This window comes from Zonotrichia leucophrys, chromosome 12 (genome assembly GCF_028769735.1).
Source record: "Zonotrichia leucophrys gambelii isolate GWCS_2022_RI chromosome 12, RI_Zleu_2.0, whole genome shotgun sequence".
Lineage (NCBI taxonomy): Eukaryota > Metazoa > Chordata > Aves > Passeriformes > Passerellidae > Zonotrichia > Zonotrichia leucophrys.
This window is the reverse complement of record NC_088182.1, coordinates 17,307,656-17,331,624: the sequence shown is the minus strand read 5'-3', so window position 1 is coordinate 17,331,624 and position 23,969 is coordinate 17,307,656. Positions and strand designations below refer to the sequence as shown.

Below are 23,969 nucleotides of genomic sequence, written 5' to 3'. Positions count from 1 at the left end.
GGATTCAGAGAGGGAAAATCCATCTCTGCCTGCATCCTCACAAACCCTGTGTGCAGATATCTCCCAGTTTTCCACATCCCACGCCTGTCCAGTGTCCTGGACCCAACCCCACCACTCCCAGCTGTGGTCAGCATTCCAGCAAAGGCATTTGCTGACACAGGAGGAAATTGGGATGATGGTGGTGGCAAAAGGGGGCTCCTCCTGGGAGAGCACCCCGAAACCGGGAGCTGCCCTGTCTCTGCAGGGCCATGCGTGGGTGGCTGCACAGCTGCAGGTGCAGCCCCAGATGTGCAGTTTGGCAGCTCCATCTGCTGCTCAACAGCCAGAACGGATCGTGGCTCCTTTCAGCCAACACAGCCTGGATGGAAAAAACCCCACCAGGGTGTCCTGGGACTTTACAAACAGCCCTGCACTAGATTAGATTTGTTTTGTTGCTGCAGTTTGTGTTTGGGTTGGGCTTTGCCATCAGCAGAGTTTCCAAGCACTGGGAGAGGCTGAATGTGTTGAGGATGAGTGGAAAAAACCCAAACCAACATAAAATCTCCCTCCAACATCTACAGCACATCTCTGGTTTGGTTCATCATGAGGAAGAAATTCCTGCTCCCAGGAATCTGGCCTGAGTCAGAATGGAGCAACAAAGACAGGAGGGACAGGGATTGGAGGGACAGGGATTGAGAGGGAAAGGGATTGCAGAAACAGGGATTGAGAGGGACAAGGATTGGAGGAACAGGGATTGAGGGGACAGGGATTGCAGAAACAGGGATTGAGAGGGACAGGGATTGATGGAACAGGGATTGAGAGGGACAGGGTGAGAGGAACAGGGATTGAGAGGACAGGGATTGGAGGGACAGGGATTGGAGGGACAGGGATTGAGAGGGACAGGGATTGAGAGGGACAGGGATTGCAGGAATAGGGATTGAGAGGGACAAGGATTGGAGGAACAGGGATTGAGAGGACAGGGATTGAGAGGGACAGGGATTGCAGGAACAGGGATTGCACAAGCAGGGATTGAAAAGAACAGGGATTGAGAGGAACAGGGTGAGAGGAACAGGGATTGAGAGGGACAGGGATTGCAGGAACAGGGATTGCACAAGCAGGGATTGAAAAGAACAGGGATTGAGAGGAACAGGGTGAGAGGAACAGGGATTGAGCCCCTCAGATCTCAGAACAGGTCCCACAGGTGAGTGCTGGGCATGGAGCCTGTCCTGCTGCCCCAGCCCTCCCAGGCTCTGCTGGGCTTTACAGCCTCTGCTGAGTGCACAGAGAAACTCATTCCAGTGCAGGACTCTGTGACAAAGACAAACCAGAGGGTTAGTTAGGAAATCTTCATGAATAAAGAAGGAACCTCCTGGAGGAAGGAGCCCAGACCTGTTTCAGCACTTCCCAAGGCAGCCCAGCACATTTGTGTCAAGGGTGATGTATGCCTGGCAGGCAGCCTGGGGCTTTTTATGTTAAAATACATTGAAAACAGTGCTTCAAAAAATCACCTGGGGATGTGCTGCACTTTATGCCACAACACAACCACTGCACACACCACAGGTATCCCAAACCTTGGCAACAGCAAACCCAGAGCTTCAGAAGAGGTTCCTTTTAGAGGATGCAGGTGGGGGTTGAGCAGTTTGCTGCCCCACCACAGCTGGTGCCATCCTTCCAGCTGTTACTGGCACTGGCTCATGCATGGACATTTGTGCATTTATGGGCACACAGCACGTCAGCTTCAAACAATGAACAAATACTCCAATTCCAGTTTGGAAATTAGAGGTTTTTCCAAACTATGAAAAGTAACTTTTCCCAAGCCTAAGAATTAATGGTAATAAATTACAACAGCAGAAGTGGAGTCTAACCTGCAATCCACGCTCTCCATACACTGCAGTGCTTTATGACTTACAGAAACCTGGAAGAACTGGCAGTGCAGCACAAAGACCCTGGGTACACGCTCTCTAATCACATTAGGCACTATCCCACAGCACTGGGATTTAAATTTCAAATTGCTCTGACATGGAATGGGACAGAAAGACACTTATGTAAGCTCCATGGGCGGGCTTGGGCAGAACTGCAGCTGTCAGGCAGCAGAGCAGGTACAGCACCCACTGCCTTTGTGGGGAAGAGATGGAGAAATCCCTTAAACAACTCTGCCTTTGCTGCCCCATCCCTTCGGGCCAGCCCTGAGTGTTGAAGATTCAATGCAAGATGTTTTCAATTCCCATCTGTATGGCAGATTACCTTTGTCAAGTGGGCAGTTTGCCTTATCTCTCTCTCTGAGTGACCACAATCACTCCTCCCTGGGCAGGGGACATTGCTGATAACAGCTATTGAATGTCACTGTGTGGCTGATAAGAACTACAGCATCCCACTGGGAGATGGGAGCCCAGAGGGAGGAGCCAAGCATTGCTGTCCAGATATAATCCAGGGGGAGGAGCCAAGCATTGCTGCCCAGATATAATCCAGAGGGAGGAGCCAAGCATTGCTGCCCAGATATAATCCAGAGGGAGGAGCCAAGCATTGCTGCCCAGATATAATCCAGAGGGAGGAGCCAAGCATTGCTGCCCAGATATAATCCAGGGGGAGGAGCCAAGCATTGCTACCCAGATATAACCCAGAGGGAGGAGCCAAGCATTGCTGCCCAGATATAACCCAGAGGGAGGAGCCAAGCATTGCTGCCCGGATATAACCCAGAGGGAGGAGCCAAGCATTGCTGCCCAGATATAATCCAGGGGAGGAGCCAAGCATTGCTGTCCGGATATAATCCAGGGGGAGGAGCCAAGCATTGCTGCCCGGATATAACCCAGAGGGAGGAGCCAGCATTGCTGCCCAGATATAACCCAGAGGGAGGAGCCAGCATTGCTGCCCAGATATAACCCAGAGGTTTGGAGACACCAGCACGGCTTCTCCACTGGATTCCCCAGAGGAACAGCAGCTGTCTCTCCTTCCACTGGATCTTCAGAGGAAGAATACATCCTTCTCTACAGATCCCCCTGCTCCAACAGAACCACCCCTGACACTGCAGGAGGGCTGAGCCACAATTCCAATGGGGCTGCTGCCAACACCCTGACCCACAGGGTGTCAGGTTGGGTTCTGACTCTGTCAGTGCTGTTCTAGTGCACTGCATTGTTCATTTTATCCTTTTATTTTTTTCCTTTCCCTATTAAAGAACTGTTATTTCCTGCTCCCGTATTTTTGCCTCAGAACCCCTTAATTTAAAATTTACAGCATTTTGGAGGGGTGGGGAGGGTTTACATTTTCCATTTCAGGGGAGGCTCCTGCCTTCCTTAGCAGACTCCTGGCTTTCCAAACCAAGACAGCTAGGAAGGGCACAGCAGCTTCCCACCACATTCCTCAGGGCACAAAGGAGCCTCCTTGACTTCAGTTACTAGGGCTGCTGAGCCAAGGGCTGCAAGGATCTGCAGCAGGATCCCAGCTGGGCAGGAATGGCCTGGGGCAGAGCCAAGCTCACATAGCAGCCCAGGGCATGGGCACTGCCAGGGAAACTGCCACAAAGGCAGGGCCACTGCACAAAGGCAGTTTTCTCTCTCCTGGGCTGCACAGAAGTGGATTGGAGGAGTTGAGCTCATGAAAGTGAACAGCAATATTGCTGTCATCTCTCACAGGTTCTCTTGCTTGTGGCAGCAAAAGGCAGGGAAATCTCTGTTTGTGCATGACCAAAACCAACAAAATCCCTACTTGTGCATGACCAAAACCAACAAAATCTCTATTTGAGCACAACCAAAACCAACAAAATCTCTATCTATTTTTGCATGACCAAAACCAACAAATTCTCTATTTGAGCACAACCAAAACCAACAAAATCTCTATCTATTTGTGCATGGCCAGCTGTGCAAACATTTCTGCTCAGGATGGGGCCAGGAAGGTAGGCAGTGGAAGGAAATGCATCAGATGCACTCTGCAGACTGTGGTGCCTAAAGTAGGATGTGAAAACTGATTTTTCACATGTCTATATGAATGTTAGCATTGAGAAAAGCAGAATTGTCCATTTTGGGTGCCTGAGACTTCTGAAGAGCACTGCTGGAAATCCCAGCTCACTGGTTTCAAACTCACCTGCAAAACATCACCTCACCAAACCCCAAAGAGTACAAATTTGTGAAATAACGAGAACTGCAGAGTTAAACCTGGGAAAACCGTCTCTCTTCTGGCACAGCTGTCTAATCCAGCTGTGCTGACAGAAAAGGCACCAGAACCTCAAAATCAGACCCCTGTGCACATCTGGGCCCCAAGCCCTGCAGAAAGGAGCCCAACAGGGCAGCTCAGGGCTTGGCTTGAGGGAGGGCTCAGTGCCACAGGCAAAAATGCTGCAGACTGGTGGCCAAATATTCATCAGGAGAAGGCACCACCATGGTTAAACAGCAGAGAAAGCTCTTCTCAATTAATTCTCCACTGATCCAAACCCCAACAGTTCCAAGGCATCTTTGCCCTTCTCCACCCAGGACACACTAAAGCAGGAAAGGCTCCAATCTGAGGCAGGTGTCACAGCCCAGAAAGGAGGTATTGGAACAACTTGGACAAGTTCTGCCATTCCAATATCTGCCATTCCAATTCTAACCTGTTCTACTGCCTGCTGCTCCTGCAAGCTCAGGTTCCAGGTTAATTCACTGTCTCATTTATTGTATGTGATCATGCAAGTCTACACCTAGTCCAAGCTGGATGGCAGAGAAAATATCCAGAAAATGTTTTCATTTAAATTTTGCATGGATGTGGAAAATCCACTCCCATCTGAGTCCAGTTTATTGCTGCAATCTGATTCTCCAAAAGCAGCACAGGAAGGACAAAGGGGAGGATGTGGCTGAGTTAAAGCCTGGCAGAGGGGAGCCCAGGTTCAGGTTTCAGACATTGCCACCTCCTCTGATCTTTGCAGCTGAGGAGGAGCTCAATGAGATCCCATCTCCCCAGGCTGATGGGCTGTGCTCCCTGCCCAGCCTGGTCCTGAATCCCCCAAAGAGCATCTTCACCTGGTCCCTAAATCCCCCAAAGAGCATCTTCACCTGGTCCCTAAATCCCCCAAAGAGCATCTTCACCTGGTCCCTGAATCCCCCAAAGAGCATCTTCACCTGGTCCTGAATCCCCCAAAGAGCATCTTCACCTGGTCCTGAATCCCCCAAAGAGCATCTCCAGCAGCAGCCAGAGGAGCCAAAGGGAGCCCCAGATGGGAGGAAGGGGCCACTTTGGGGGTCAGGGTGGAAGGCAGATCCAGCTGTGGGGCAGATCCAGCTGTGGGGCTGCCAGAGCCAGCTCTGAGGGGACAATTCCTGAGGCAATTCCTGCTGTGGCAGCCTCAGGCCAGAGGAGCCAGGCAGGAGGGAAGTTGAGACTTTGAGCTTTTCCAAAGAAGGAGCCACTGGAGTGGAGAACCACGGCTGGGGTCAAACAATGGGTGAGACAAAGCTGGGAAGGAGCAGCAGAAGATGCCAATGGATTTCCCTCTGTCCCTCTGTCCAAGACAGGAAGGTGTTGGGAGTTGACAGAACTGTCATGGAATCAGTGAGGCTGGAAAAGCCCTGGGAGATCCTCACACCCACCCCTGACCAACCCAGCCCTGCCAAGCCCACCGTGCACCTCTGTCCCCACATCTGCACATCCCTTAAATCCCTTCAGGGATGGTGGCTCAGACACTTTCCTGGGCAGCCTCTTCCAGTGCAGGACAACTTTTTAATTATGAAATTTTCCCAAATCTCCAATCTAAATCTGCCCTGGAGCAACTTGAGGCCATTTTCCTTCTCCTGTCCCTGTTCCTGGGTATGCAGAGCAGACCCCCCCCAGCTGTCCCCTCCTGTCAGGAGCTGTGCAGAGCCACCAGGTCCCCCTGAGCCTCCTTTTCTCCAGGCTCAGCCCCTTCCCAGCTCCCTCAGCCCCTTCCCAGCTCCATTCCCTGCTCTGGGCCCCCTCCAGCCCCTCCAGGTCCCTCTTGTGAGGGGCCCCAAAGTGACCCCAGGGTTTGGGGTGGTGTCCCCCCATTGCCCAGCTCAGGGGACAATCCCTGCCCTGCTCCTGTGGCCTCACCATTGCTGACCCAGCCCAGGTGCCCTTGGCCTCCTGCACATCTGGGCACAGCTGGGTTCATGTCCAGCCACTGTCCCCATCACCTCCAGGTCCCTCCCTGCCAGACAATTTCCCTTCAGGCTCTAAGACAGTCCATGAAAGCTCCTCTGCTTTCGCCCCTAAGGAAACAAATTTCCTCTCTAGCCACACAGCAGAGGCTGCATGTGAGGCAAAGAAAGAAAATAGTTTCCTAAAAATAGCCCCTCTTTGCCTCTCCTTAAATTTAGGGTAGCAGTCTTCCTACAGCACTTGTCTGGCTCTCATGGGATGCACAAATTGCCACAGGAATCCAAAGAAATCACAAGGATATTATATTTAACTGTGCCTTGGAAACAGGCCCACCACCCCCAGGAAGGAAAAGCTTTGTCTTCCAATCTTCAAATGCAAGGAGAAAATAAAGATAAAACCCAAAAGCCAGAAAACATCACCAGAACTGTCCAAATTTCTGTGGCGTGCAGAGATTCCTGAGGAGGCATCTGTGGAACTGAGAGCCCAAAGAACAGGTATTTACTTCCCAAGTCCAGTTCAGTGATGAGATTTATCATTTTCTGTAGCTCTCCTGGTACAAAATTCCCTCTTAATGTAAAGATACAAAGGTCTAACCTGCAGAGAGAGCTTGTCTCTTACACAGTGCTGCTAGCAAGGACACATCCTGGTTACATCCTTAAATAAATATTAATCACTTAATCCTCAAAAAAACCCAAAGTTTCATATTTCTAAAGAATTTACTAGCAAATGTGTAGTTGTGCAATTATAAACGATTCTGTAATCAGTCTGGGAAAAAACCCCACTGTAAAATTAAAGAAAAAAAAACACACTAAAATTAAAGAAAAAAGAAACAAAGGAGAAGTGCAAGATGCAAAATCATGGGAAGTGCTGGCCACATAGCCCATAGCAAGGTTATTTCTGAATGACAATGGATTTTGTCCTTTTGGTTAACATCAGGGTCAGGATGCAGCAAAACACACTTAAAGCACAAGTGCAAAATTATCTTGACAATCCTGGGAGTCTGCACGAGGCCAATTGCAAAATCTACAATATTTTCCAGCAAGCATGGAGTGATACGTAAGATTTGTTGCAAGATTTTTGTTTAAAATAGATGATAGATGCTGGAAGGAGAAGCTTTTTCCACTCCTCGTGGAATTAAATCAAAACTAACTGATAACCAGTCCCTCACAAAGATTTTACAGTGATCAACACCAATTCCTAATCCATGCCAGAAGTTCTAACAAGGCTGGGGGTGCTCACAAACTATTTTGAGAGTATTTCTCCTCAGCCCACATTAGCACCATCTGCTCCTACTACTTCATATTTACACACCACAACATTTTGGGCCCAACTTCAGAGAGATTTCGAGCAATTTACAACAGAACCAAATGGCTCTGGGGTACCTGCCTGCTTTGGTGATTCCCACCTTCTGGAATGGTGTTTCCTTTGCTGTTTGCACTGTTGTCTTTGTCACAATTTCTATTTTTAGCTTCTAGACTGATTAAATGTAATAAATAAATAGAAATAAATGTAATGAAAGTTAGTAAGTATAATGAAATAGAATAATCACCATCTACTGCAACCACAGATTCACTTCTAGCTCCCACACAGTACATAGGATGTGCTTTAGGAAAGCAGGGACAACATTCCCATATTTATCTGGACTCCTGGTTGTACTCCCATCCTTCTGGAGTTTAATGGAGCAGGGTGATAACACAAGTTACTACCGCATAAAATGGGTTTGCTTATTGTTCTTTACGTAGATTGGGTCATCCTTTAGCCCTAGCTGGTGTTAATTGTTGTTGTGCAGACCCCAAGGCCTTCCCTGAGAGCCCACAGGTAGAAAATGCAACACAGAGAGGCTCAAAAAGGGACAAAATGGGTGCCCAGAAAATGCAATATCTGGGGATCAGGGAGAGGCTCAAAAAGAGACAAAACTGGTGCCTAGAAAATGCAACACCTGGGGATGGAGAGCCTCAAAAAAAGGACACAAGTGGCGCCAGTCATCATTGGGGTCGATGCTCCAACAGGTTCCATTATCCCTCTGCTGACACCCAGGAAATCACCCAACATTGCTTGTCTATCCTGGCCACAGAAACAAAGCCGAATTTAGTGGGAAAATGGATTTACTGCCCTGTGCTGAACTGCAGAAATTAAAGATTCTCACCCATTAAAGATTCTCACCCACACCACAAGTACCACCAGTCACAAGATTTGCTTCCCTTCTCCCATCCCCTTGCCCGGGAGGAGATGAGGAGCCCACCCAGCCCTTTCTCCTGCTGCTCTGCCCCTCTTTTTTTGTCCTTTTTGGAGTTTGTGCTGGGGGGAGCTGCAGTGGGCAGGAGCTGGGCAGTGCTGACTTCCTGCCTTGGGGGCCTTGAGCTCCTGGGCCCAGGGAGCTGCACAAAGCCCGTCCTTGGAGACACACCAATGCAGGAAGCCAGCCCAGAAAAAGGGAGCAGCAAGTGCTCAGAAAGGCAAAGCAATTTGCCCAAGCAGGAGGCTGGAGCAGAATTTAGAGCAGAGTTTCTTTGCGTGCCAGTGCAATCCCTTAACCTTCAATAATAACGCGGCTACGCTCTCCTCACGGCCTCTTTTCATCTCCAGCATGTACAAATGGCTAAATATGAAAGACTTTTTGCCTCCTGGAAGCAAATAAAGGTAAATAAAAGCACATAAAAGCTCCAGCAAGGATCACAGTCTCTGGGGAAAAAAAATAAAAATCTCACTGTAACTAATTGGGGGTTGTGGTGTTTGTGAGGTCCCCAGGATGAAGTGAGAGATGAGAATCTGACTCCAAGTTCTCAGAAAGCTGATTTATTATAATACGATATTATATTATATTATATTATATTATATTATATTATATTATATTATATTATATAATATTATATCATATCATATCATATCATATTATATAATATTATATCATATTATATTATGTCATGTCATATCATATCATATTATTTATGTTATATTATTTATATGATACTAAAACCATACTAAAGAAAAAGGATACAGACAGAAGGCTTAACAACAATGATAATGAAAAACTCCTGACTGACTCAGAGAGTCCCACACAACTGATGGTGATTGGTTATTAACTAAAAACAGTTCACATATTTGGATAAACTATCTCCAGACCACATTCTAGAGCAACAAAACATGGAGAAGCTGAGGCTTCTCACCTTCCCAGGAGAAGAAATCCTGGCCGAGGGATTTTTCAGAAAATGTGACAGTGACAGGGGTGGTGTTTGTTATTTAATTTTTACCAGTCTCTAAGCTCTGTGCCATTTCTCCTCCCAAAGAAGAGAATGCCCTGGTGTGCCAGAGCCAAATTTGCTGGCAGGAGGGAAAAGTGTTGGAGAAGGTGGTGCTGCTGCCCTGCATCTGCTCTGCCAGTGCCTAAACCTGCCAGAGCCAGCCCTGGGCACTTTGCAGTGATGTTGGAACCCAGGACATTCCTCTGGCTGCCCTGGGTGATTCCAGACCCTGGCAGGGGGCTCAGAGACCTTGGCACGGAGTTAAAATCACCTGTGCCTTTGATTTTAGCCCATGGAAACAATTACCAACTTTCTGTGAGGATTTACAAGCCACAAGAGTTTGAGTAGAATGATAGCGAATTTGTCACAGGGTGAAAAAGTAGAATTTTGGGGATTTAGAATGGGGGTTCAAGAGGCAAGATGGAGGAATCTGGGCATGTCCTGTGCTCGTTCTTCTTCTTCTTCTTCTTCTTCTTCTTCTTGTTCTTCTTCTTCTTCTTCTTCTTCTTCTTCTTCTTCTTCTTCTTCTTCTTCTTCTTCTTCTTCTTCTTCTTCTCCTTTTCCTCCATCTTCTGGATTGGTTTAGAGCAGAGACAGACTGTCTGACATAGGTGATAGGTATTGGAAAATTATTGTAAATAAAGTACAATTAGTTCTTAGCATTAAATGTTAACACCACCCCAAGGGTGGTCAGTGTGCCACAGACTGAGCTGCTGGACAGATCTCAGCAGGTCAGAGAAAGAAAGGAATGGATAAGAGAAAATAAACCTTGAAAAGCAGAACTGACGAATCTTGACTTCTTCTTTGGTTGTGGGGCTGGGAAAAAAGAGATTTTCTGACACCTCAGGAGTCCACACAGGCACAGAACCCCAACAGCACCAGGGCTCAGCAGTGGCTTTGGAAGCCTGTGAGAACCAACACACTGCCCAAATTATCTGGAGGTGCCACATCCCCAAAGTAAAACATTTCCTTTGGTGAAAACATGATGTGAAAACAGGACATCCAACACTCCGCCTGCCTTCTGTATGAGCTGCTCGGGCCCCCAGGGTTTTGGCTGCCTGAATTTCTAATATTTAAAGGAAACACTGACTATTGATCAGCAGCCTGTGAATGGCTCCTGCTTTGTGTCAGTCCCACACCACACAGAGCCCAATGTTGATGGGGGGCAGCAGCCAAGGCAACACTGAATTGTTTCACCAAGATTCCAAGGCCAAAATCCACAGAATCTGACCCAAATCTGACTCAGATTTTCACCAAATGCTTGGTGTTCCTCAGCCTCTGATTTCTCACGTGGCTCCCAGTTTCCAACGAGGCCAAATTTAGACCAGATACTATCTTAAAATGGATCTCTAAATTGAAAAGGCTCATGATGCTTGAAAAGGGGCACCTTCACCATCGTGGGGGTGAGGTGGAGAGAGAGAAATAAAGTTTTAACAATGTTTAAAATTCTCCTCATTAGATTTAAAAATATTACCCAAGTTTCCCTTTCATGCTTAAGAATGAAGCCACAAGGAGAAGAAAAATAATTTCTGTAGAGCGATGCTGAAGAAAAATTAGAGCTTTGAAGATCACTTCAAACTCAAGTAGAGCTTCAAAATCATTGATAAAACCAACAGAATTTGGGCCACAAAAATACAACATTTTTGTTCTGGCTGTTATCCCTTGTGATTCTCCTGCCACCTCCAGTGAGCGCTTCGGATTTTGGGGATATTTGAGTTTCTCTTAAACTTGAAAACACTGCCTAAAAGTGCCAGGGCCGAGTTATTGTTCAGGGGATGACATCTTGGCACATCTGAGATCAGATTTTGTCTGTGTGACTGGGCAAGTCACTTTGGGTGACATCCAGAGGGGAAAGCTGTCTGCAGCTCCCAGAGCCACCCACCAGGCAGGATCCACAGAGCTCCAGCATCACAGTGAGGGCTGGGAATACATTCTGACAAACAGAGCTAAATTATTCCTCTTTTTTAGAGGCTGTGCTGTGCCACCTTTGTGCAAGTCGAGCTTCTTTCAGTGTCTATCATTTTGTTGGAATTTTTTTTTATTTTATTGGAATTTATTTTTATTTTATTTTTCCCCCCAACTCCCACAAAACTCCTTGTCCAATTTTAGCCCAGCTCAAGGCCTGCACTTCCCCAAGCCTGGAAGAAAAGAGGCAGCTCTGGCAGATGCTGTTTCCTGGTTTACAAAGCCTCTCAACTGGCAACAGCAGCTGCCAGCACTGCTCATCCAAAGGATTCTAATTTTGGGGCTTCCTCTACGTGTTTTAGCTCGTGGCTTCTTTGAAACAGCCCCTGTTTTCTGAATAAGAAAAGCCTTCACATTTGTGATTCTTACATGCAGTTATCATACAGAGCAAAGCAAACAAAAAAAGGCTGCAGGCACATGCACATGTTAATGCAGTTAAGACTCTTGGCAGGAGAAATTGCAAAAATCAGAGCATTTTGGAGGGGGTGCAGTGGAGAGAAGAAAAGCCCTGAATCTGAGGTTACCCTTTTCAGATATAGCTCCAAGCTAAAGCCACATTTTCTATCTGTTCTGTTTTCTTTGATCCTCAAACTTCAATCCAAACCTTCAGGTTTAAATGGGATTTCAGTCTGAACTAAAAGCAGTTTAAATGGAAACAAGAAATTCTTTTCCCCCTCCTCACCCCTCCTGTCAAATCAGGAATTCGAAGCTGCAATATTGAGGTGCTTTGCAAATCTATAAAACTTTCTGCCTTGAAGTGATAAGGACAAACAATCAGGGCGCTCACTCCGAGGGTAGGAGATAAATAGAATAATTTGGGTTTTTTTCAGTTGAAAAAAAAAATATAAAGGCAATAAAAGTAAAAGGCTGAATAGAAATTTGAGCATTTTGCAAGGGGTCAGGGGATGATGGAAAGCAGCCCTTGCTGGTGTGGGCTGATGGCTCAATGGCAGGACAATGCCAGCAGGGCAGGCTTCACGCCTGTCCAGGAGCATTTCCAGCCTCCCTGCAGACAAGCACTGGGCTCAGGGTCCGTTCCAAGCCCTTGGCATGGCTCTCAAGGGAGCACAAACGCCTTCGGGGGCATTCTGGAGCCCTGAATCCCGGCCCTAATGCCCGGAACAGCAACTCAGCAGCACCTCACATCAACTTCCTGGAACTAATTGGCCTTTGGGAGATGCAAACCTGAATTCTCACGTGGCAGGAAGGCTCTGCTGGGCTTTGGGGCTCCGCTTTGGCTCGGTCAGGTGGCGCTGAGGTCTGGCTGCAGCCCCTGCCCTCATTTCCCTGCAGCTCTCTGCAATGGCAAACCCTGGGTGAGGGGACTTGGGATCCCTTCCTGGAGGGCTCCTTTGCTCCAGAGCACTCAGGTATTTAATTTATTTATTTATTCATATTTTATTTATTTATTTATTTATTTTTACATAAATTTTATTTATTCTATATAATTTATTTATATTTCATATAAATCTTATTTATTTTTATTATATTTATATATTTTTATTTATTTTATATATTTATTTCTATTTTATTTCTAAGGTCAAAAGTGCACGGAAGTGGTTTTTACCTGACTGCACTGATAGTTTAAATAGGTTTATTTTGAATATATTGAAGTATCCTACTAAGATTTTCAGTGTGGAGGACATGCATTGAAGACCATCAGCAGAATTTTGGTTTGGTTTTACCTGTCTGGAGCTTTCTAACTGCAAAGAAGATTTGAAGCTTTGCTGCTTTGCTCAAAATAAATCTATTGAACAATCTCCTCAGGCATGCCTTGAGTATCCACTAACAACTCATTGCTTGGGAGATATATATTACAAATACCTGCTTCTCACAGCACGTCAGTAATTTCAAATTTAAGACCAAACATCCACTTTGCTGGCTGCAGTGTAAACACAGAGTAACAATTTCCTGCCTTGTGAAGGAATTGATTTGTGGGGTTGGTGGTTTTTATTTTTGTTTTTTGGGTTTTTTTGGGGGTATTTTTTGTGGGTTATTTATTTTATTTTATTTTATTTTATTTTATTTTATTTTATTTTATTTTATTTTATTTTATTTTATTTTATTTTAATTTCAGCAAGCTCACCAGCAGCCATCCACGCAGCAGCAGTGACATTGCTCAGAGCTGCCAACCATCTGAAGGGTCAGGGAAGCCACACAGCACCAAGTGCTGGCTCCTGCCAATAAACCCTGCTGCTCTTATCACACACACAGAGATAAGGCACCAGCAGGGCTTCCAGGAGAACTCCAGGCAGCAAAGGTTAATTCTGCAGCCTGAGAGCCACTGGCAGCATCTGGGATAATTTCCCCCTTGGTCTGTGCTGCAGAGGAAGGGCTTGGAGCTCTGGAGCTCCTCTGGATGCTGAGACCACACTGAATGAATTCCCTGGGATTTCAGGAGCCCAGAGCAGCAGGAGGAGGATGAGGAGAGAAGCAGATCCCAGCCAGAACAGGGCACCTGGGTGAGTTCAGGGCCAGGTGATCTCCTGAGCAGAGCAGAGCTTCCTGGGAGCCCTGCTGGTGTCATGGCAGGTCTTGTCCAAAGTGGTAAATCCTCATTTTTTAACCCACTGATCATCTCTGTTCTAAGGGGACAGCTGCTCATTCAAAGGTAGAAATTGAATTATTTACTCCCAGCCACTACCAAACATATTTTCCTTGATCTCTAGGGCATATTTTTCACTATGAAGCCTTAGGAGGCAAACACCTTCCTCAAGGAGGGAGTTATTTTCTCCCACACCATTTGTTTGAATAATAAACCACTTGAGCAAAAATATGACACATGGGAGTTATGATTTTTTTTTCCCCTGGAGGAGATTAGGTTAAACTTGCCTTTTTTCCAGAGGTACACAGTTCATCAGCAAGAAGTTCAAGGAGGAAAAATGTGTTTTCATATTGGGTAAGAGTGCACACAGTGCTTGCCTTGCTCTCAAAATGGATGAGTCTGCAGCAAGCTGCAGGACTGACAGCTTTATTTTCATCTGCCTGCCCTAATAGAACATAGCAGGAAACATTTTTCCAGATCCACACTTGAGGATTTGAACATTCCTGCTGAGACCACTTAAATCTCATTTGACTCTATAGGGAAAAAAAAAACCAAAACACTCATATATGCATTTAGTTACATCAGATAAAACCTTATTTGCTGCAGTTTGGTGCTTTTTTCCCTCCCCCATTTTTTGGGAACTGATTTTTTCTCCCCCTCAGACTTTCACAGCCTTCCAATTGCAAGGTTTGTGGCACTTGCCAAGGGTGAAGGAATCTAATTTGCTAATTCAATCATCATTTGCAAACTAATGGCTGTGTGAGCGTGGATAAAACCAACATTAAAATATCTGAAAGAGCAGCCATGGTGGGGAATGCATTCTCAGAGTAAACAAAACCACCTTGCAACTGAAGCATTTACAGCCTGAGCACATTTCTGCTTCAGGAGTTCAGTCTCTTCCTGGACAGCAGCTCCATTATTAATGAAATTAGCAGCAATAAAACCAGAAATCAAGCTTTTCCCACAGCTGGGCTTCACCAAGAACTCCAGCTGGACTGACTTTTGGGTTAAGGCAGCACAACAGGAACAGTAATAAACCCCCTACTTCTCAATCAGTGCTTCAGATTCACCCAAGAAATGACATTTCTCAGTGCTTCTCTTTAAAATTCCTCAAGCTCTCTAAATTCCAGCTCACAGTAAAGGACGTATGTATGAAAATAAACAAAAAACCCAGTGTGAGCCATCAGCAACATTCAGTTCTCCCTGTTGACATTGCTTTGGGCCAGATCTCTAGTGGATAATCAGCAAAAATTCAGTTTCCTGAAGCACACCTGGAAATTCTACCTTTACCCACCTGTAAAATCTGAGGTGGCAGAGAGGATCCTCACTGGGAAAAAGGAATGTACAAATCCCCCAGGGAGCACACCCCTGCCATTCAGGTGTTACAAATGACCCTTAATCTCCAAATTAGATTATTGTGCCAGAGTTTCTCCAGTGGAGAAGAGAGCCCTCAGGCCATCACAGATGCAATAATAAATTAATTTATTTGAGAAAACAGCCTGAAAACGGGGATTTTTTTTGGACAATCAGGAAAATGTGTCTTCTCAGCTGCCTTTGGATAATAGATGAGGCATGTTATTTATCAGCAGGCATCCAGTGATATTTAGGATGGATTAGCAGCTATTCCTTTGCTGCCATGCTGTAATACATGTTCTACTCCATGCTTTTCACTACATGGATTTCACTTTATCCCAGCCCAGGGGCTCCTTGGGATCATCCATGCATTCCACTTCCATCAGCACCTCAGGACTGCCCAATGTTTTCCAGGCAGGAGTGGATTTCCAGGTAAATCCTGTAGGAGATCTTAGAAAAACATGTATTTTCACCCTGGAACAAATTAGGGAGGCATTGATCTTGCATGACACCTGTGAGTTCTCTCAGCAGCAGCAATTCCTTCCTGCCAGGGTGTTAGAGCAGCTTTCAGAGGGCAAAAAATCAATGGAGGAACATTTGTCTGTTTTACAGCAAAGGCAGAAAAAAAGAAAGGTGAAATGGCCACTACCATCTAACAGGAGCTGATTGAGCTGGAATGGGAGCCTGGTCCAACATTCAAATATCTGAAACAGCAGCTCTGGTGGGGAATACATTCTCAGAGTAAACAAAACCACCTTGCAAGTGAAGCTTTTAGACCCGGAGCATATTTCTGCTTCAGGAATTCAGTCTCAGACTCCAGAGCACAAAGTTTTCCACATTTCCACAAATTTTACCCCACCCAAGAGGCTCTGGAGGTTCAGGTGGCTGCAATCACCTCCAAGGGCAGCCTCTTCCCACCCAGAGCTCCTGTGGAGGAGAACATCCAAGTTTCCAAAGGTCACCATGAACTTTGGTGTAGCTGACACAATTCCTGTCCTCCCCTCCCAAAATCAGAGTGCAATTTGCAGTATCCAAAGGATTCATCTCACCAGTCCCCACAATTTGGAATGAGCATCTCAGCAGCAATTGGGTATCCAGATCTCTGGGGAGATTTTAGCATGTGAACTCTGATTATCTGTGCCATAAACAACTTCCCTCTTTACCTGTGGGGTTGAGCAAAAGAGGGGCAGGCTGGAAATAAGCTAAAAATCAAAGCAGTGCATGGAAAAGCCTTGCAGAGAATAAAGCTGGAAGGACCTTGCTAATCCCCGCTCCAATACAGGTTTCAAATGTAAAGCAAAAAGAGCCTCCATTAATTGTCAACCACCATTTCTGCTTTTCTACATTTCCAATACAGGTTTCAAATGCAAAGCAAACAGAGCTTCCATTTATTACCAACCACAATTTCTGCTTTTCTACATTTTATTTTACATTTTTGATTGAAAATACTTCAGAGCAGACTGAAGGCAGGATGGTACCACTTGAAATTCTTTACAAAGAAAGCCCAGAGTGCTGGTGGGCAGAACCCAGATCTCACAGAATCAGCACCAAGCAGAGCATTCCAGCAGCCAGGCAGTTAAAAGGGCTCAGAAAATGCCAGCTCAGCTGCCACACACAGCCCTGTTGAACAAGCTCATCAAATTACCCACTGGAGCATTTCCAGGGACTTGCTGAGCTGGGGGATTTGCTTGGCTACACTGCCACAGGGAATTTCAGCCCCATTTGTGCACCCACAGCCTGTGGGATCTGTTGGCAGAGGGAATTTCAGCCCCATTTGTGCACCCACAGCCTGTGGGATCTGTTGGCCCAGGGAATTTCAGCCCCATTTTATTTCCACAGCCTCTGGGATCTGTGGGCCCAACGAATTTCAGCCCCATTTGTGGATCTGTTGCCACAGGGGATTTCAGCCCCATTTGTATTTCCACAGCCTGTGGGATCTGTGGGCCCAGAGAATTTCAGCCCCATTTGTATTTCCACAGCCTGTGGGATCTGTTGGTTCAGGAAATTTCAGCCCTACTCTTGGATCTGTGGGCCCAGGGAATTTCCCAACCCCATTTGGCCAGATTTTCACAGTTCCAGTCTAGAGATCTTTTTGCTCAGGGAATTTCAGCCCCATTTATGTGTCCACAGCGTGATCCTATCAGCCCTTTATTCACAGTGGGATTGTGTTGGCACCCGGGGATTTCAGCCCCATTTGTATTTCCAATCAGCCCATTTTTGGGAGATTGTGGGCCCAGGGCAATTTGGAGCTCAATTTGTATTTCACAGCCTGTGGGATTGTTGGCACAGCAGAATTTCCCACGTTACGGGCCAAATCGTATTTCCACAGCCTGTGGGATCTGTGGGCACAGGGAATTTGAGCTCAATTTGTATTTTCACAGCCTGTGGGATCTCTTGGCCCAGAGAATTTCAGCCCCATTTGTATTTCCACAGCCTGTGGGATCGGTGGGCCCAGGGAATTTCAGCCCCATTTGTATTTATACAACCTGTGGGATCTGCTCCCTCCATGGATATTTGCCAGTTCATCATCACAAGGCTGTGGTGTGAAATAATTCAGTGCTGGGATGGGGACACCTGGACAGCTGGAAAATGCCAGAGCAGTGCAGGGACATGCAAGGGAAGGGAACCTGCCCAACCTGCAGGGAGCAGGAGACACCAAGCTTTGCTCAGGGAGATGCTGCTGAGGACATCACTGCTCCTTCCTCACCTTTCCATTTCCAGCTGCCCTGCTGAGAAGTGGCTGCCACAGCAGAAAGGGCGAAGGAGAGGGGACTCTCTAAAATAACCACCCCTCTAATCTCAGGAGTGTGATTATGGACCACACTTCAGTCTAAAAAGTCCATCTTGTGCTCTCTTTCTCAGGCCTCAAGTATCTGAAATGTCTCTGAATTACCCTTCTTCTAAGGGCAGGCTGCTTTTCCAAGAAGCATTCCAATCAAGAAAGAGAGATATTAATATTTTTCTTTATTTTATATTAATATTTTTTCTTCATTTTTCTTCTCCCTTCTGGCCCTTTTGCCATGCAGAAATGGCACATTTTTGCATGCCAGGCTCTGACATGCTTACTGAACCAGCTCCCAGAGCACTGAAAATTAAGATGACCACCACACTGTATCACTGATCTCAGCTACAAAAATACAATGTTTGGGGGACTAAAGCTCCTCAAATCCTAAAAATTCCAGCCAGTTCTTACTCACAAACAGACCTGCTTGCTCTCTGTTGAAAATGTAGCTCCTGGGTTGGTTTGACTGTGCTTCACAAGCCTGACAAGCGTTCCACACATTTTGTCCCACTTCTTAAATGTCTCCATCCACTTGCTGGTGGGACCAACTTGTTTGGAAAGAATTGCCCAGACCCAGAATTGGGAATTCTTCTCTGCCACCTGATAAGGCAGCAGACTGGCAGCTCAAAACTGTTTTTGATTTCAGGATGAAACTAAACAAGTGAAAAAACAAGCGAAATTTCTTTTTCCAAATGGGCTTTATATTTAACCTTCAATTATATTAACTGTGCCATAAAAGTGGATGTACTACTGTAATTATACACTCAAAAATGCTGCTTAAAAGCTGAAATGATTGCACTGTTTCATTGCCTGGCTGCTTTAGAATATTTCCTTTTCCAAACATCTCCTACCCTCAGTCCCAGAGAAATGTTAAAGGTGACAGGATCTCTCTGAGCCCTGAATTTTCCTCAGAAATTTGCACTTTCAGGTTCTACAAAGCTAAGAGGAGCTTAATTGCCTGAAACTGCAATTCCAGCCACTGCAAATCATATACAGCTCTCCCATGAAAGCATTAAAGAGCTAAGACTTAATTAGCATCCCTGATTAAATAGCAATTCATACAGCCATTATATCTTCCAGTTATGCAGCGCAGAGCTCTGGAAAAGCAGAGAAGGGGAAAAAAAACAACAACCACACACACTCCTCATCTCAATGAAAAAATTCACCTCCACCCACTTTCTCCAAACTTCATCCTGGGGAATGTTCATTATTTACCATGCAAAGGGCACTGCCAGGCACAATTTGAATGCTCCCAGTTTCCATCAGCAAACTCCACCTGTGTGAGAGATCAGAGAGCCCCTGTGCCAGCCTGGCAAAGGCAGGGGCAAACATGAGAGCAGCTGAGGGAGAGCAGCATGAGGAGCCTCCCACAGGCTCTCACATTCCTTGGGAGGAAAGGGGCTCTCAGCACAGAAAACCCCACAGTGCTGATGGAAGTCTCCAGAACAGGCTTTGCTCAAACTCTGCTCTGTCACCACATTTCTCTTCACAGAGAAAAGCAAGGCACAACTTCCCAAGAAATTCCTGCGATTCACATCCTCTGAAAGCTCAGAGAAAGGAAAAACAATTCTTATCTCATTTACTGCTCCTGTATTGTTCACAAGTGGAATGAGTTGTGGAAGATTGTTTACCTGAAGAGAATTAATAATTCTGGTGTGAGTGTTGTGATTCATTGACCAATTGAATCCATCTAAGCCAAGGTGTCACTTCCCAAGAATATTCCTGGGATTCACATTCTCTGAACCTCAGAGAAAGGCAAAATGATTCTTATCTCATTTACTGCTTCTGTGTTGCTCACAAGTGGAATGCATGGTGGAAGATTGTTTACCTGAAGAGAATTGATAATTGAATTCTGGTGTGTTTTGATTCATGGACCAGTTTGATCCAGGTATGTGTGTAAGGACTGTGGGCTGACTGTCATGAGATTCTGTGCAGTGTGTGCAGAGTTGAGTACTTGTACAGATTCAGCTTAGATGTAATGTAATATAGTGTAAAATAATATAGTATAATAAAGTAATTAATTAGCCTTCTGATAAGATGGAGTCCTCCTCATCATTCCTCCTGGATGTTGGGAAAAAATATTTACTATACTGCCCCTCTTCTGCCCTGTTTGCACATCAGCATTTCAAACAGTGCAGGGAGAGAGGATCAGCTCCTTCCTGGGACAGCAGGGATGGCAATTCTTCACCCCCTTTGCTGTGATGGAAAAAGGGGAGCAGGAGCAGTACTGGGAGGCAGAGGCACATCCAGGGACACCCCCTCTGTGCTGGGATAGCACAGCCAGGGGTGGCTCTATGCTGGACTAAGAGCTCGTGTTTTGAGGTGGAGGAAGTCCCTTGGATTGGGAATTTCCAGGCCTGAATATATTTATTTCCCACTTAGTTCTGCCCAAAAGGTGCTGCCTTGTTCCTTGCTGGATTTGGGAAGATCTGCAGACAAAGAGGAGCAGCATCTCTTGCAGTTTTTACCAAGTGGATCATGCAGCACCAGCAATTCCTTCTCCCCTGGCTGTGCTCTCCAGGCTGGAAGGATCATTCCATTCTAGCCCCTTGTGAATCTCATTTTATGAAGCCAAGCAGGAAAAATGTACAAGAAGCAGTGATGGGACAACAGCAACAAAGAAGTAATGAAAGGCAGCAAAAGTAAATTTGCACCACATGTGCAATTGCCATCATAGAACAATATTTTACCAGGACAGGATTAACAACACTGCTCCTCTACTACTGCAGCCTCTCAGTTTTCACATCAGGAAATGATCACAAATCATGGATGATTTGTGGCTTTTAATGACAAGTCATAGGGTCAAGAACTGATTTGGGCTCCTACCACACTGCTCCAGGGGAGCACATTGAGATTTTGGTAGCTTATCTCTCAGACAAATGGAGAATTGCACTGCAGCAATATTCTTTCCCTCAGCCAAACTGGAAATCTTGGCTACAGGAAAGAAGTCTGTGATGAGGATAAATAAACTGTCACAAGACAAGACTCCAATAAATTAGCCAGACAGACAGAACAAAGACAGATGGGATATAAGAGGAGAGGGAGTTGCTGTATTTAGTGTCTGAAATGTCATTTGGATGCTGCTCACTGCTAATGTGCCTCCTGGGCCTTGCAGAGTCCTGCTCCATTGGCCTTCAGAGAGCCAGAGGTCAAATTTACATAGAATAATCTGAATACTTGCTCAGATTTGAACATTCCCTGCTTCCTGCTGCAAACATTCTCCAGCAACTTTCTGGAACAAATGTGCTCTCACAGAGCTGAGCAGTCCCTCAATGCACCCCACACTCCTTCTGGCATTCCCCATTTCTCCCTCTAGTCCCATCCCACCCTATTCCCTTTCCAGAGCTCTTGGAGCAGTGTATTTTTCCCCTCCTTTTTCCATCATTCCCAGATCTCACCCAGCTGTCTGATGCCAATCCCCAAGGCTCTGTTGGCCCCTGATGCTCCACAGCCCAGTTCACCCCTGGCTCTCGTCTCTGCAGCTCAGCCACTGGCTCCTGCTGAGGGAACAGCCAGGATTTCTGGATTTGCACAGCCCCAAAGAACTCAAGGCCATCACTGAACACACAAAACATCTCAGAGATGAGTGCGGAGCAGTTTCAGCTGTTTGCACTGTAATACATGACTGCTCAGTTGAGGAAAAGCTTGGAACAACATATGGTCCCAATTACCTCTGTCCTCCTGCAACCAATACTTCTCTTTTCCAGATACAATTTATCTGTGCTGCTTGGCAGCTCAGCTGGCTCCCCTTCTTCTCCTGAGGAACACAACCACATGCAGATGCTATTTATACACCCGGCAAATTATTTCTGCAGCCATATTTTCCCAATAAAACCAGCCTCGTGTCCCATCCAAAAGGTGAGAGTCACGATCTGTGACTGTGAAAGATGCCCTGGCACTTTCTGGAAAGTAAATCCACAGTCCTGGCACAGTGTCAGCTTTGTAATTGCATTCTGTGGACCTGTGGTAGCTCTTTCCTAACAAATAGCTGATGAATTCCACCCCAGAAGTGACTGGAAGTCAGCCCCAGGTTCCAGGAATCTGTTAAATCAAAGAAAAAACTTCATAATGAGCACCACAATTATAAGCCTCATTTATTTTCCTCATGGATCTGTCCTTACAGGTATTTTTTATGCTCTTTTTCAGCTCCCACAATCCCTTCACAATAGCTGGGCTCAATAGGACTCACAGGAGGAAATCTCTTCCTCACTTTGTGTTTGAAATGCTGGTCAGAACCCCAGGGGAATACAAATGGCACACAAAACCTCATTTCCCTCACTCCCCACAGCAGCAGCTTGGGAGGGTTCAGTTTCTTCCCATTTAAAACTTTCCAAGCCTTGGCTGAAGGGAGAGTCCCACATGGTGACAGTGCCAAATGCTGACAAACAGATCTGAACGGGAGCAAAATGTGTTTTGGAATAATGAATTCAGGTTTATTTCCCTTTGCACTGGTTTTATAAGGTGCATTGTTGTATTTAGGAGCAAAGGTAAAGCAAAAAAAATTGATTTGCAAAAAGCCAATTGGAAAACAGATTTTTTTAGGTAAGAAAAAGATCCCTCCACACATGAAAACTGCTACAGAAATCCCTACAAATGCCATATGTGTTTTTATCCAGTGTCTTAGGGTTCACTTAATTCATGCAATTTGAAAATGAGAACAACATGCTATCACTTAGAAAAACCAGAAACCCAAGCCCAGCACTATTATGAGGCACCATATTTATTGTACACCAATGGAACATCCTTGCTCAGCTTATCCACAAAAAGTCCCAAAAATGGGAATTTTGCAGCCCAGCTCTGCAAGCTCATGCAGAATTGAAAGAGGTGTTTGGAGCATCTCCCATTCTGCGTTTTGGAATAATGAATTCAGGTTTATTTCCCCTTGCACTGCTTTTATAAGGTGCATTGTTGTATTTAGGAGCAAAAGTAAAACAGAAAAAATTGATTTGCAAAAAGCCAATTGCAAAGCAGGTTTTTCTAGGTAAGAAAAAGATCCCTCCACACATGAAAACTGCTACAGAAATCCCCACAAATGCCAAATGTCTTCCTATCCAATGCCTTAAGGTTCACTTAATTCATACAATTTGAAAATGAGCACAACATGCTATCACTTAAAAAACCGCAGAAACCCAAGCCCAGCATTATTATGAGGCCCCACATTTATTGCACACCAAGGGAATGTCCTTGCTCAGCTTATCAGCATCCACAAAACTTCCCAAAGATGGGGATTTTGCAGCCCAGCTCTGCAAGCTCAGCCAGAATGTGCAAGAGAAGAGGAGTTTGGAGCATCTCCCGTTCTGTCACACCCCCCAGGCTGCACACTTGTCACAGTGCCATGTGCTGCCAGGTACCCAGCAGTTTGTTGCAAAGCAGAGAGCTGGATGCTCAGTAACCCTCCTGAACTAATTTTTCTCACTCTCTGGAAACAATTTTCTAGGCCATCTATCTGGGAATGTCACCTTCCTAATGGGAAGCAAAAACTGCTGCCTCCTCGAGCTCCTGGAGAACACAGCTGAGCTTTACTTTTCTTTTTATTAACAATCTACAGCAGTGATGGCACAGGAAAAAATGTATTTTATTCAAGACTTTAATCAACACTTGATGAGAATTACGTGCTTTCCCTCTTTAAATGTAGCTCTGTGGCTTTTGTTTTTTTCTTTCTTTATACTAAAATGGATAAGTTTTGCTTTAAACTGGTGAGATTGATGCATGAAATTAAGAAGTTTAACACAGCTGAATAGCAGGAGGAAAACTTTGAGCCATGCTTCCATGAGAAACCTGCCAGGGAGGAGATGGTTCCATTATTAGAAATGTCTTTTAATTTGCTTCACTACAAATGCTTCCATTAAAAAAAGGCAAAACATAAAAAAAGGTGTCCCCCAAAACATAAAAAGAGATGTTCCCAACTGGTTGAAGGTTTCACAGGAACTGGGTGAACCTCAGTGAGCACTGAACTTTTATGGGGCCAGTGACTGGGACCATTGAGAGAAATACTCAAAACACCATCTCACTTCAATGAATT

General features: G+C 45.6%; 1 protein-coding gene across 2 annotated transcripts in view; it reads right to left on the bottom strand.

The window, feature by feature from the left end:
- Positions 1-23,969, bottom strand: part of SLC6A1 (solute carrier family 6 member 1) — a 71,427-nt gene that overhangs the window by 26,699 nt on the left and 20,759 nt on the right. The gene's annotated exons all lie outside the window — the stretch shown is intronic.